Source organism: Chiloscyllium plagiosum, unplaced genomic scaffold (assembly GCF_037043375.1).
Source record: "Chiloscyllium plagiosum isolate Xiang-an unplaced genomic scaffold, Cpla_swu_hap1 HiC_scaffold_29, whole genome shotgun sequence".
NCBI lineage: Eukaryota > Metazoa > Chordata > Chondrichthyes > Orectolobiformes > Hemiscylliidae > Chiloscyllium > Chiloscyllium plagiosum.
The window spans coordinates 10,722,743-10,737,672 of NW_028270167.1; the positions used below are offsets into that span (position 1 = coordinate 10,722,743).

General features: G+C 47.4%; 1 pseudogene; it reads right to left on the minus strand.

Moving 5' to 3' along the window:
* Positions 1-9,742: 9,742 nt before the first annotated feature.
* LOC148142249 (uncharacterized) lies at positions 9,743-14,617 on the minus strand (annotated as a pseudogene).
* Positions 14,618-14,930: the final 313 nt, after the last annotated feature.

Here is a 14,930-nt window from a genome sequence, read left to right on the forward strand (position 1 = left end):
CTCCAGCCCACTGACCAACACCACATCCCCCAGGGTCTCCAGCCGACTGACCATCCCCACATCGTTTGGGGTCTCCCGCCCACTGATCATCCCCCCATCCCACAGGGTCGTCAGCCCACTGTCCATCCCCACATCCCTTAAATTCTCCAGCCTACTGACCATCCCCACATCGCTCATGGTCTCCAGCCCACTGACCATCCCCACATCCCAATGCTCTCCAGCCCACTGACCGTCCCCACATCCCTCAGGTCTCCAGCACTGACCATCCCCTCATCCCTCAGGGTCTCCATCCCACTGATCATCCCCTCATCCATCAGGGTCTCCATCCCACTGACTATCCCCTCATCCCTCAGGGTCTCCATCCCACTGACCATCTCCACATCCCTTAGGGTCTCCATCCCACTGACCATCCCTTCATCCCTCAGGGTCTCCATCCCACTGACTATCCCCTCATCCATCAGGGTCTCCAGCCCACTGACCATCCCACATCCCTCTGCGTCTCCAGCCCACTGACCATCCCCACATCCCTCAGGGTCTCCATCCCACTGACCTTCCCCTCATCCCTCAGTGTCTCCAGCCCACTGGCCAGCCCCACATCCCCCAGGATCTCCAGCCCACTGACCATCCCCTCATCCATCAGGGTCTCCATCCCACTGACCATCCCCTCATCCCTCAGGGTCTCCATCCCACTGACCATCCCTTCATCCCTCAGGGTCTCCATCCCACTGACCATCCCCTCATCCCTCAGGGTCTCCAGCCCACTGACCGTCCCCTCATCCCTCAGGGTCTCCAGCCCACTGACCATCCCCTCATCCCTCAGGGTCTCCAGCCCACTGACCATCCCCACATCCCTCAGGGTCTCCAGCCCACTGACCATCCCCACATCCCCCACGATCTCCAGCCCACTGACATGCCCACATCCCCCAGGGTCTCCAGACCACTGACCATCCCCACATCCCTCAGGGTCTCCAGCCCACTGACCATCCCCACATCCCCCAGGATCTCCAGCCCACTGACCATCCCCTCATCCCTCAGGGTCTCCAGCCCACTGACCATCCCCTCATCCCTCAGGGTCTCCAGCCCACTGACCATCCCCACATCCCTCAGGGTCTCCAGCCCACTGACCATCTGCTCATCCCTCAGGGTCTCCAGCCCACTGACCATCCGCTCATCCCTCAGGGTCTCCAGCCCACTGACCATCCCCACATCCCCCAGGGTCTCCAGCCCACTGACCATTCTCACACCTCCGGGGTCTCCAGTGGATCATTTACGACCTGTTGGTTCCTGATCCATCATCCAGGTTGGTGAAGAATTGGCGCTGACTCTTGAGTGGAGAAATAGCAACGCAGATCAACAAGAATTTATTTTTATTTTTACATTCATGGGCTAACGTGATAACTGTTCAAAATGATCTAGTGCCAAGAATTTTGTCATGGCAGTTTTTACATACATAGAGGAACAGATCATGAAAACAAAATACATTGATATCGTGCCATTCTCAACATCAGTTGATCCTAAAACTCTTCAGAGTTATGCCTGTTGTAACATACAACATGATCCCAGGAAGTGTGCTAAGTCTGAGTGATGCAGGATTATACAGGATAGCCTGGATGGATCATAGAATCCCTATAGTATGGAAGCAGGCCATTTAGCCCATCGAGCTCAAACCAACCCACCCAACAGCATCCCACCCAGATCCAACCCCTTAAACCTAACCCTGCATTTCCCATGGCTAACCCACCTAGCCTGCAATCACCTGGACACTACGGGCAATTTAGCATGGTCAAGCCGCCCTAATCTGTGCATCTTTGAACATTGGGTGGAAACCAGACCACCCAGAGGAAACCACGCAGACATGGGGAGAATATGCAAACTCCACATAGACAGTTGCCCGATTCTGGAATTGAACCTGGATCCCTGGTGCTGTTAGGCAGCAGTGCTAACCACTGATGGACACTACGGGCAATTTAGCATGGTCAAGCCGCCCTAATCTGTGCATCTTTGAACATTGGGTGGAAACCAGACCACCCAGAGGAAACCACGCAGACATGGGGAGAATATGCAAACTCCACACAGACAGTTGCCCGAGGCTGGAATTGAACCTGGATCCCTGGTGCTGTTAGGCAGCAGTGCTAACCACTGAGCCACCGTGCCAGTAATGTCTTGATGCCCGACACTGTGCAAAACAATTAGCACTCGTCCAAATCACAGCAAGGTGGGTTCATGATTGAACTCTTTAATGGAAGAATTGTATCTACAATGTCAGACTACAATATATGTCCAAGGAATTGAATCAACACATTCTTACTGAGGAACAAGAGCTTTATACCAAGTGCACAGGCACAGAACACACAGTCTGACTGCATTGATTGATAACTTAAATCAAAAAAATGCAAAGACGTTGGTACTAAGGAAGCAAGCACAGCAATCAGACCGATTGATTAGTTTAGAAGACAGACCAATTCCATTGCTTCGACTGCAGATGTATGGACACTCTCATTAACCTGCTCTGAACAAATCAATACATGCTACATTTATTATTCAACAAATGAATCACTAAGGATTAATGTCAGCAATAAGTGCACATAATTCCCACTTCTTACTTACAGTAAAGATTCCCTCAAGAAACTGTTTCATTAAATTCTTGACATCCTGGTTTTAAGAACACTAGTTCACCCAATGGTCCATGGGAGCAAATGATGATGTTGATTTTCACACTGAGTGAGGACAATTAACACCATTGATCAGATAGGTGTCAAGGATCGCTTTGTGGGATCATCACTTACTGGCAGTTCTTTCAGTTTTTATTTAATATTTAATATTTAACTGACTGCCACATCTCTTCCAGGTATGCCCACCTTGAAGATGTTCTGCTCCTCTCTCCGACAGGATTTCCATTCCAATCATTTTTCTTGGCCACCGTCATTAGTTTCGCTGTCACTCCTTCGCTGTTTGACCAGATATTTCTCGTTTCCACAGCCACATGACGTTCCTCAGTGACTGCCTCTGGTTCAGATTCACCCCAGGTGGGTTCCAACTCGAGTTTCATCCCTCGCGCTTTGAATCCACCCAGGATCACAGGTGTCTCTGGGACGTGCGATGTTCCACAGGCAGCTGTTCTCACTGCATCCTGAGATCCACACTCAGTGCCACACAGTGTCACACGCACATTCTTGACCCCTCTCACTCTCCAACAGCATCACATCAAGCTGGCTCAGGGCTGCACCACTCGCCAGTTTCACTTCCTCCTCTGGCTTATTTTACAGCATCCATACTTCCTTTGGTTTTTGTCACTCACTGGGATCAGTATCGTGTGATGCTGCACTGAAAGCTGCTCTCTTGTTGGCCACAGTGAAGTGCAGGCCAGTTGAAAAAAAAAGCCAAATGATCCCACACCTGTAACAGGAAGATCAGGTTTTTGCAAAAGCTGTAGCAGCAGCAGCCCAGTAAAATCCTGGGTTGGGATGTCACAGATATTCCACGACCTTGCTGATTTTTCACCATCGCTATCTGTAAAAGGACTTCAAACATGCTTCAGTTTCTTGATTTAAAAGAGGCCTCAATCAGCAGATAGAAATGATGCGCTCGTTTCCCAACTTTCTGCTTTTCAATAATTTTAAAATTAATTCATTTTTGCCCCCCTAAACCATTCCTGTACTTGACACTGGTCCAGGTGTAGGACAGTAACAGCTAATGTAGTGCTCAGAAGTTAATGCAAAGGTAATTGCTTTTAATTGGGGGATTATTGTAGCAACACATTGTTTGTGTCAGTTTGTATCACAGTCCGCTTTGGAAAGCTGCAGTAAAGCCTTGGGTTTGATTCCCGCCGCGGGTGACTGTCTGTGTGGAGTTTGCACATGCTCCCAGTGTCTGCGTGGGTTTCCTCCAGGTGCTCCGGTTTCCTCCCACAGTCCAAAGATGTGCAGGTCAGGTGAATTGGCCAGGCTAAATTGCCTGTAGTGTTAGGTGCATTGGTTAGAGTGAAATAAGTCTGGGTGGGTTACTCTTTGGAGGGTCAGTGTGGACTGGTTGGGCTGAAGGGCCTGTTTCCACACTGTAGGGAATCTAATCTAATCTATAGCCCGATAGAGTCTTGGAGATGTACAACATGGAAACAGACCCTTCAGTCCAACTCGTCCATGCCAACCAGGTATCCCAACCTAATCTAGTTCCATTTACCAGCACTTGGGTCCACACCTCTCTAAACCCTTCCTATTCATATAACCATCCAAATGCCTTTTAAACGTTGTCATTATAACAGACTCCACCACTGCCTCTGGTAGCTCATTCCATACACGCATCACCCTCTGTGTGAAATGTGTGCCCCTTAGATCCCTTTTAAATTTTTCCCCTCTCATCCTCAACCTATTCCTTCTAGTTCTGGACTCCCCCACCCAAGACCTTGTCTATTTACTCTTGCACCAAAACAGTTTTGGCTGTCCCTTTATTTGGAGGATTACGATAGCTGAATTTTAAGTAGCCTCATCAACTTATAACAATTATTTAGGAGTATCACACTCCACCTCAAAAAAAAAACAAAACATATACATACCACCCCCACCCCACACTCGCCCCATGTCCATTCATAACTGACGATTCAGTTATGGAATGAAATTGATCAGACTATTTTCAAAATTTGGAAATTTTGCAAACGAAGCAAGGGTGATGTGAGAAAGAGACTTTTTATTTAGTGAGTAGTTAGGATACAGAATATACTGCTTGAAAATGTGGTGGCTGCAGGTTCAATTGAGGGCATTGGATGATTATTTGGGTAGTAATGATTTGCAGTGATATGGGAAACAGCAAGAGATTGGCACTAGCTAAGAGAACAGGTGCAGGCACAATAGACTAAAGGCTTTCTTCTGCACCGTAATAAGTTCATGATTCTATGAATTATCTTTCAATCTTCCCTGGCTTCAGAGTTGGTGCCAGAGGATGATAGAATTGCAAATATTATGCAATCTCCCCACACCCACCCTCCTCTCATTTATCTCTCCACCCTTCAGGCACTCTGCCTCTATTTCTGATGAAGGGCTTTTGCTCGAAACATGATCTTCCTGCCTGTTTGCCCAAAGTAGTGTTTGTTACAGTTCTTGAACGGTATTTTGTAAATGACATTAGTTCTTCTCACCCTACCTCCTGCAAAAATGCCATCCCGTATTCCCAATTCCTCCGCCTCCGTCGTATCTGCTCCCAGGAGGACCAGTTCCACCACAGAACACACTAGATGGCCTCCTTCTTTAGAGACCGCAATTTCCCTTCCCACGTGGTTAAAGATGCCCTCCAACGCATCTCATCCACATCCCGCACCTCCACCCTCAGACCCCACCCCTCCAACCGTAACAAGGACAGAATGCCCCTGGTGCTCACCTTCCACTCTACCAACCTTCGCATAAAACCAAATCATCCGCCGACATTTCCGCCACCTCCAAACAGACCCCACCACCAGGGATATATTTCCCTCCCCACCCCTTTCCACCTTCCGCAAAGACCATTCCCTCCATGACTACCTGGTCAGGTCCATGCCCCCCTACAACCCACCCTCCTGTCCTGGCACCTTCTCCTGCTACCACAGGAATTGCAAAACCTGCGCCCACACCTCCTCCCTCACCTCCATCCAAGGCCCTAAAGGAGCCTTCCACATCCATCAAAGTTTCACCTGCACATCTGTTGCTCCCGATGCGGGCTCCTCTACATTGGGGAGACTGGATGCCTCCTAGCAGAGCACTTTAGGGTACATCTCTGGGACACCCTCACCAATCAACCACACCTCCCTGTGGCCTAACATTTCAACTCCCCCTCCCACTGAGCCGAGGACATGGAGGTCCTGGGCCTCCTTCACCGCCGCTCCCTCCCCACCCGACGCCTAGAGGAAGAACGCCTCATCTTCCGCCTCAGAACACTTCAACCCCAGAGCATCAATGTAGACTTCAACAGTTTCCTCATTTCCCCTTCCTCCACCTCACCCCGGTTCCAAACTTCCAGCTCAGCACTGTCCCCATGACTTGTCCTACCTGCCTACCTTCCTTTCCACCTATCCACTCCACCCTCTCCTCTGACCTATCACCTCCATCCCCACCCCCACTCACCTCTTGTACTCTATGCTACTTTCTCCCCACCCCATCCTCCTCTCATTTATCTCTCCACCCTTCAGGCACTCTGCCTGTATTCCTGATGAAGGGCTTTTGCCCATAACGCAATCTTCCTGCTCCTCGGATGCTGCCTGACCTGCTGTGCTTTTCCAGCACCACTCTAATCCAGAACCTGATTTCCAGCATCTGCAGTCATTGTTTTTACCTATTAGTTTGTTTATTGTCTGTATAGGGTCTTTCAAGTTCATTAGCTGCTGTTTGGTAGGTTTGTGGGCTACAATGATGCTAAGGGGTCTGAGTAGTCTGGCAGTCATTTCCAAAATGTTTTTGATGTAGGGGAGAGTGGCTAGGGTTTCTGGACATGTTTTGTCTGCTTGTTTGGGTTTGTTGCTGAGAAATCAGCGACTGTGTTCATTGGGTACCCATTCTTTTTGAATACACGGTATAGGTGATTTTCCTCTGCTCTGTCATAGTTCCTCTGTGCTGCAGTGTGTGGTGGCTCATTGAAATAATGTTCCAATGCAGCTTCGTTTGTGGATGTTGGGATGATTGCTTCTGTAGGACAAAGTGAGGACTGCAGATGCTGGAAATCAGAGCTGAAAATGTGTTGCTGGAAAAACAAAGCAGTCAGGCAACATCCAAGGAGCAAGAGAATCGACGTTTCGGGCATGAGCCCTTCTTCAGGAATGAGGAAAGTGTGTCCAGCAGGCTAAGATAAAAGGTAGGGAGGAGGGACTTGAGGGAGGGGCGTTGGAAATGCGATAGGTGGAAGGAAGGTTAAGGTGAGGGTGATAGGCCGTAGTGGGGGTGGGGGCGGAGAGGTCAGGAAGAAGCTTGCAGGTTAGGAAGGTGATGCTGAGTTCGAGGGTTGGGACTGAGACAAGATGGGGGGAGAGGAAATGAGGAAACTGGAGAAGTCTGAGTTCATCCCTTGTGGTTGGAGGGTTCCTAGACGGAAGATGAGGCGCTCTTCCTCCAGCTGTTGTATTGCTATGGTCTGGCGATGGAGGAGTCCAAGGACCTGCATGTCCTTGGTGGAGTGGGAGAGGGAGTTGAAGTGTTGAGCCACGGGGTGGTTGGGTTGGTTGGTGCGGGTGTCCCAGAGGTGTTCTCTGAAACGTTCCGCAAGTGGGCGGCCTGTCTCCCCAATATAGAGGAGGCCACATCGGGTGCAGCGGATGCAGTAAATGATGTGTGTGGTGGTGCAGGTGAATTTGTGGCGGATATGGAAGGATCCCTTGGTGCCTTGGAGGGAAGTAAGGGGGGAGGTGTGGGCGCAAGTTTTGCATTTCTTGCGGTTGCAGAGGAAGGTGCCGGGAGTGGAGGTTGGGTTGGTGGGGGGTGTGGACCTGACGAGGGAGTCACGGAGGGAGTGGTCTTTTCAGAACGCTGATAGGCGAGGGGAGGGAAATATATCCCTGGTGGTGGGGTCCGTTTGGAGGTGGCGGAAATGGCGACGGATGATACGATGTATATGGAGGTTGGTGGGGGAGTGGTAGGTGAGGACCAGTGGGGTTCTGCCTTGGTGGTGATTGGAGGGGCAGGGCTCAAGGGCAGAGGAGCGGGAAGTGGAGGAGATGCGGTGGAAAGCATCGTCGATCATGTCTGGGGGGAAATTGCGGTCTTTGAAGAAAGAGGCCATCTGGGTTGTTCGGTATTGGAACTGGTCCTCCTAGGATCAGATGCGGCGGAGATGAAGGAATTGGGAATATAGGATGGCGTTTTTACAGGGGGCAGGGTGGGAGGAGGTGTAGTCTAGGTAGCTATGGGAGTCAGTCGGTTTATAGTAAATGTCCGTGTTGATTTGGTCGCCCGAGATAGAAATGGAGTGGTCTAGGAAGGGGAGGGAGGAGTCTGAGATGATCCAGGTAAATTTGAGGTCGAGGTGGAAGGTGTTAGTAAAGTGGATGAACTGTTCAACCTCCTCGTGGGAGCACGAGGCAGCGCCGAAACAGTCATCGATGTAGCAGAGGAAAAGATGGGGGGAGGTGCCAGTGTAGCTGCAGAAGATGGACTGTTCCACATATCCTACGAAGAGGCAGACATAGCTGGGGCCCATGGCTACTCCTTTGATTTGGAGGAAGTGGGAGGATTGAAAAGAGAAGTTGTTCAGAGTGAGGACCAGTTCAGTCAGTCAAAGGAGGGTGTCAGTGGAAGGGTACTGGTTGGTACGGCGGGAAAGGAAGAAGCGGAGGGCTTTGAGTCCTTGGTGATGGGGGATGGAGGTGTACAGGGACTGGATATCCATGGTGAAGATAAGGCGTTGGGGACTGGGGAAGTGAAAATCATGGAGGAGGTGGAGGACGTGCGTGGTGTCCCGAATGTAGGTGGGGAGTTCTTGGACAAAGGGGGACAGGACCGTGTCGAGATATGCAGAGATGAGTTCGGTGGGGCAGGAGCAGGCTGCTAGGAAGAACTATTTGTTTAGTGTATGGATTCTTCTGTGGATGAAGAACAGTAGAGGACCTTTACAGGTCTGTGAGAGTGTTGTCCTGAGCTGGGGTAGGGCTGATTGCAGGGAATGTAGGTAGCGGCGCATGGCTGCAAGTGTGGAGCGGAGGATCCGGAGGGATGTCTGTTGCTGGAGGCTTTGGATTTGTTACAGGTACTGGTTGTCCTGGTTGGGTCCAAATTTTGTTGGTCTGAACGTAGTCCGGAGTCCGTGCGGGGTCAGTCAGTTCCATAGGTGGGTGCTGAGGAAGGAGATATGGCTGTGGTAGCAAGTCTGTTTGAGAACGTGGCTGAAGAGCTTCTGGGCAGAGGAGATGACTTGGGGTGTGCAGTGAGAGAGGGACTCACTGAAATCCTTGTAGAGGGAGGAAGAGAGCTTCTTCAAGGAAGGCATCCTTGTAAGAGGATTCGCAGTAGGTAAAATCTTCTAGGAGAAAGTGAGGACTGCAGATGCTGGAGATCAGAGCTGAAAATGTGTTGCTGGAAAAGCGCAGCAGGTCAGGCAGCATCCAACGAGCAGGAGAATCAACGTTTCGGGCCTGAGCCCTTCTTCAGGAATGAGGAAAGTGTGCCAAGCAGGCTAAGATAAAAGGTAGGGAGGAGGGACTTGGGGGAGGGGGAATGCGATAGGGGGAAGGAGGTTAAGGTGAGGGTGATAGGCCAGAGTGGGGGTGGGAGCGGAGAGGTCAGGAAGAAGATTGCAGGTTAGGAAGGTGGTGCTGAGTTCGAGGGTTGGGACTGAGACAAGGTGGGGGGAGGGGGAAATGTGGAAAATGGAGAAATCTGAGTTCATCCCTTGTGGTTGGAGGGATCCTAGGCGGAAGATAAGGCGCTCTTCCTCCAGTCGTCGTGTTGCTATGGTCTGGCGATGGAGGAGTCTAAGGGCCTACATGTCCTTGGTGGAGTGGGAGGGGGAGTTGAAGTGTTGAGTCACGGGGTGGTTGGGTTGGTTGGTCTGGGTGTCCCAGAGGTGTTCTCTGAAATGTTCCGCAAGTAGGCGGCCTGTAGACGGCATGATTGCTTCTGTAGTTCAGTGTTTGGTCTGTTTGTGTTGTTTTCCTGTAGACGCTGGTTTGAAGTTCCCCATTGGCTGTTTCGCTCTACTGTGACATCTAGAGATAGCAGTTTGTTGTTGTTTTCCTCCTCTTTAGTGAATTTAATGCCAGTAAGGGTATTATTGATGGTCTTGAATGTTTCCTCTAATTTGTTTCATTTAGTGATGACAAAGGTATCATCCACATAGCGGAGCCAAAGTTTGGGTTGGATGGTTGGCAGAGCTGTTTTTTCGAGTCTCTGCATCACTACCTCTGCTAAGAACCCTGATATCAGAGATCCCATGGGTGTTCCGTTGGTTTGTCTGTAAGTTTTGTTGTTGAAGGTGAAGTGGGTGGTAGGGCATAGGTCCAGTAGCTTCACGATAATGTCCTTGCTGATGAAGTTAAAGGTGTTTGGTGTATGTGTCTTTGGTTCTTCTAATCGTGTAGTCAGTGTTTCTTTGGCCAGGTTGATGTTGATGGATGTGAACAGGGCTGTTATGTCAAAGGAACCCATTATTTCATCCTTTTCTATCTTGGTGTCTTTGATGGTGTTCAGGAATTCTTGGGTGGAGTGGATGGAGTGGCATGAGTCTACTCAGTGTTTTAGTCTTTGTTGTAGCTCCTTTGCCAATCTGTAAGTTGGTGTTCCAGGTAGTGAGACTATGGGTCTGAGGGGGGCTCCTGGCTTGTGAATTTTGGATAATCCACAGAAGCGTGGTGTGTTGGATCTGTCTGGTTTCATTTTTTGGAAGTCGGTCTTATTTATTTCTCCAGATTTCTGAAGGTTTTTGAGTAGGGCTGTGATTCAGTTCTCTTGTTGTGGGGTCAGGTCTATCGCCACTTGTTGGTGAGTGTTGGCATCTGTAAGTAGTACGTTCGCTTTCTCAATGTAGTATCTTTGATTTAAAATGACTGTCAAGCATCCTTTGTCTGCAGGTAGGATAACAATGTTTTTGTCTTTCTTCAGTCTTTCTAGCACTTTCCTTTCTTGTGCAATGAATGTGTTTCCTTCCTTTTTCCTGCTTAATATTGGTGCAACTGTCTGTCTGATGGTTTGCTGGGTTTATTCTGAGAGTTGGTTATCTTTCAGTGTTGTTTCTAATGCTGCTTAGAAATCTTTCTTGTCCACATCCTGGAAGTTGTAATTTAATCCTCTTACTAAGGCAGCTTTTTCAGTGTCTGTTAAGGGTTGGTCAGATAAGTTTTTTTTAATCCATGCTTCTGTGTTGTTATTTTGTGTAAGTTTGTCTAGTTTTTTCTGCAGGTCCAGTTTTATTTTCATTTCCTGTGTTTGTGGCTGTCTAATATCTATGGCTTGTTGCACTGTGTCTGTCCATTCATGGTCTGTTGCATTAGTGAGTAAAGCTTTTTGGCGCGAAATTTCCCAGTTGCATTTACAAAGTCTGTTGTAGGCATCATTAATCACTTCTCTGAGCATTCTGCGGCCGTTTTGCTCTGCTATTCTTTTTGCGAATGGGGTGTTAAGGGGAAGTTTGTATTGAAGATATTTAGGTAGTACTTGTTTCCTTAGGCATTCGTGCGGAAGTACAGCTGTTCATAGGTGGCGCCCTGTCAGATGGCATTGGTTTCCCATTTTCGGGCCAGTTTTTGCATATTGCACCCATAGGTGTTAGTGAGTTTTGAGAAGCTTTGTAGCTCAGGTTGAGGTTCTGGATGTAGGTTTGCTCGCTGAGCTGGAAGGTTCATTTTCAGCCGTTTTGTCACCAAACCTGCCTGTTAACATCTTCAGTGAGCCTCCAGATGAAGCACTGGTGGCATGGCTCGCTTTCTATTTAAGTATCCAGGGGTTGGTGATGTCATTTCCCTTGGAGACATCATTTCCTGTGGTGACGTCATTTCCCGTTCTTTTTCTCAGGAGATGGTAAATGGGGTCCAAGTCAATGTGTTTGTTGCTAGAGTTCTGTTTGGAATGCCATGCTTCTAGAAATTCTCGTGCATGTCTCTGCCTTGTCCTAGGATGGATGTGTTGTTCCAGTCGAAGTGGTGTCCTTCCTCATCTGTATGTGAGAGTAGGTCATGTCTTTTTCTGGCTAGTTGATGTCCATGTACCCTGGTGGCTAGTTTTCTGTCTGTTTGTCATGCCTGCAATAAAACATTATTTCAATGAGTCACCACACACTGCAGCACAGAGGAACTACGCAGAGCAGAAGAAAATCACCTATATAGTTTATTCAAAAAGAATGGGTGCCCAATGCACACAGTCCATCGATTTCTCAGCAACAAACCCAAACAAGCAGACAAAACATGTCCAGAAACCCTAGCCACTCTCCCCTACATCAAAGACATCTCGGAAATGACGGCCAGACTACTCAGACCCCTTGGCATCATGCTAGTCCAGAAACCCACAAACACACTAAAACAGCAGCTAATGAACTTGAAAGACTCTATACAGACAACAAACAAACTAATGTCATTTACAAAATACCTTGCAAGAACTGTAACAAACACTACATTGGACCAACAGGAAGAAAACTAGTCACCAGGATACATGAACATCAACATGCCACAAAATGACATGAGCCACTCTCACTAGTATCCTTACATACAGATGAGAAGGACACCACTTCGACAGGGACAACACATCCATTCTAAGACAAGCCAAACAGAGACATGCATGAGAATTCCCAGAAGCATGGGATTCCAACTGGAACTCTTTCAACACACACATTGACTTGGATCCCATGTACCACCCCTGAGAAAAAGAACAGGAAATGACATCACCGCAGGAAATGACATCACCACGGGAAATAACACCACCAACCCAAGGAAACCTAAACCAATAAATAGAAAGTGGGCCATGCCACCAGCGCTTCATTTGGAGGCCCACTGAAGAAGTTACCTACCATGGTGATGAAACGTCTGAAAACAAACCTTCCAGCTCAGCGAGCAAACCTACATCCATTATGCCCTTGTTCAAAGAAAGTTATTGAGATTGTCCCAGCAATTACAGATCAATTAGCAGTGGTAGACGTCTGGATACTATTGTTCAAGATTGAATTAATAGACACATGGAAAAATGTGGATTGATTTGGAAAAATCAGCAGGGAATTGTTAAAGGAAATTCATCTACTTAACAAAAACTGAAATCGCTGGAAACACTCAGCACATCTGGCAGAATTTGTGGAGGGAAAGCAGAGTTAACATTTTGGAAGGATTCTTCTAAAGAAAGGTCGCTGGATGTGAAACGTTAACTCTGCTTTCTTCTGACAGATGCTGACAGACCTGCTGAGCTTTTCCAGCAAGTTCTGTTTTGTTTCTGATTTCCAGCATTAGCAATTCTTTGTTTTTTTTAACTTACTAGAGTTTTTGGAAGAGGGAAGATTTTAAACATTTGCAGTTCTGGAATTCACATTTTACAAAGGGATATGATTGCACTGGAGAGTGCACAGAAGAGATTTACCAGGACTTTGCCCGGAGAGTTTCAGTTTTGAAGAGAGACAGATCAGACTGGTTTTCTGAAGGGAGAGGAGATTGAGAGGGGACATGACTGAGATGTATAAAATTATGAGAGGTCTGGACAGGTTGGATAGGAGGAGACTTTTCCCTTGATGGAGGGTCAATAACCAGAGGGGATAGATTTAAGGAAATGGGCAGAAGGTTTCGAAGAGATGTGAGGAAAACGTTTTCATCCAGAGGGTTTTGGGAATCTGGAACTCACTGGCTGTAAGGGTGTTGGAGGCAGAAACCATCATAAAACATTTGAGAAGCATTTGGATGACTTGCAATGCGAAGACATACAGAGCTATGAGCCAAGTGCTGGAAAATGGGATTAAAGTAGTTAGGCCGTTGTTTTTGACTAGGGCAGACACGATGCGCTGATGGGTCTTTTTCAGTGCTGTCGATCTCTATGACTCTATGCAGCAAAGACAGTTGATAACAAGAGTATTGATGTGGTGTGCATGGACCTCTCAATGGTGTTTGATACAATGCCTTTGTGAAGAAAGTTATTGAAGGTGGAATAAAAAGGAGAGTTACAAGGTGGATACAAAACTGGCCAATAGATTGCAAACAGAGTTAAGGTTAATGGGTATTGTTCAGTCTCAAGAAAGGTTTTTAGGGGATTTCCCTTGGGGTCAGTGTTGGGATTTTTGCTTTTATTGATTCTATGTAAATGATCTACATTTTGGTGTGCACAGGACAATTTCAACGTTTGCAAATGGCTCTAAACTTGGAAGAATTGTAATCTGTGAGGAGGAGAGTGTAGAACTTTCGAAAGTCTGTGACGCATTGATGGAACGGGCAGATATGTAGCAGATGAAGTTTAATGTGCATAGGTGTGAGTAATACATTTTGATACAAAGAACGTGGGGATACAGAATAAACTATTCTATAGAGTGTGAGGAGCAGAGAGAGACCTGGATGTATATATGCATAAGTCTTTAAAGATGGTAGGACAGGTAGGTAGATCTGTTAACACAGCATACAGAACTCTCAGCTTCCTAGTTAGGGGCAGAGAGTACAAGAGCAGGGAAGTGATAATAAACTTATATAAGCACTGGTTGGCTCTCCACTGGTGTACAGGGTACAGTTTTGGATATCATACAATAGGAAGGAATTGAGCATTGGAATGAGGGAAGATTGAAGAAGTTGGAATTGTTTTCTTTGGAGAGGAGAGCTGGGAGGACATTTCAAAATCATGAGGCGTTTGGGCAAAGTGCATTCAGAGAAACTGTTTCCATTCACAAATGGATCAAGCACCAGAACAGACAGTCTTAAATTGTTTCACGAAAGAAGCAAAAGCGAGCTGGGAAAAAAGGTTTTCACACAGTGAGGGGTTTCAAACTAGAATGCACTGCCTGAAAGAGTATTGGAGGCGGTTTCAAAGGAGACATTCAAGAGGGCATTGACTGAATACTTAAATAGAAACATTGTGCAAGATTACATGGAAAAGACAGGAGATCAGCACTAAGTTAAAATACCCAGAGAACCAGTGCTGGAATAGGAGGCCCACTTCTGCACTGTCATAGTAATAGTTCTGTAATGATTCTGTGATTCTATTGAAATCTTGGCCCACATGTGTCGATCTTAGATTGTAGCTAACCACACCTTCAGTGGATTGGACATTTTAACATGTGAAAGGTTCAAACTGACCTACTCCTCCAATTATTGTATTGCACACAGCCTAAGGAGTTCTGCATTTATTATAAAAATTCACGAGAAATGTAGTAACACAGAGAATAGTGCACTTACTTAACGTTGCCACAGCCAACAGTCAATAGTTCTATTTTGATAAGGTACAAGATAATTGCTGCAATTTTAGACAAAGCAAACAAGATATGTTCAATCCCCCACCCTTCATGTGTCATTAGTTATATTCGCTCTATGTTCC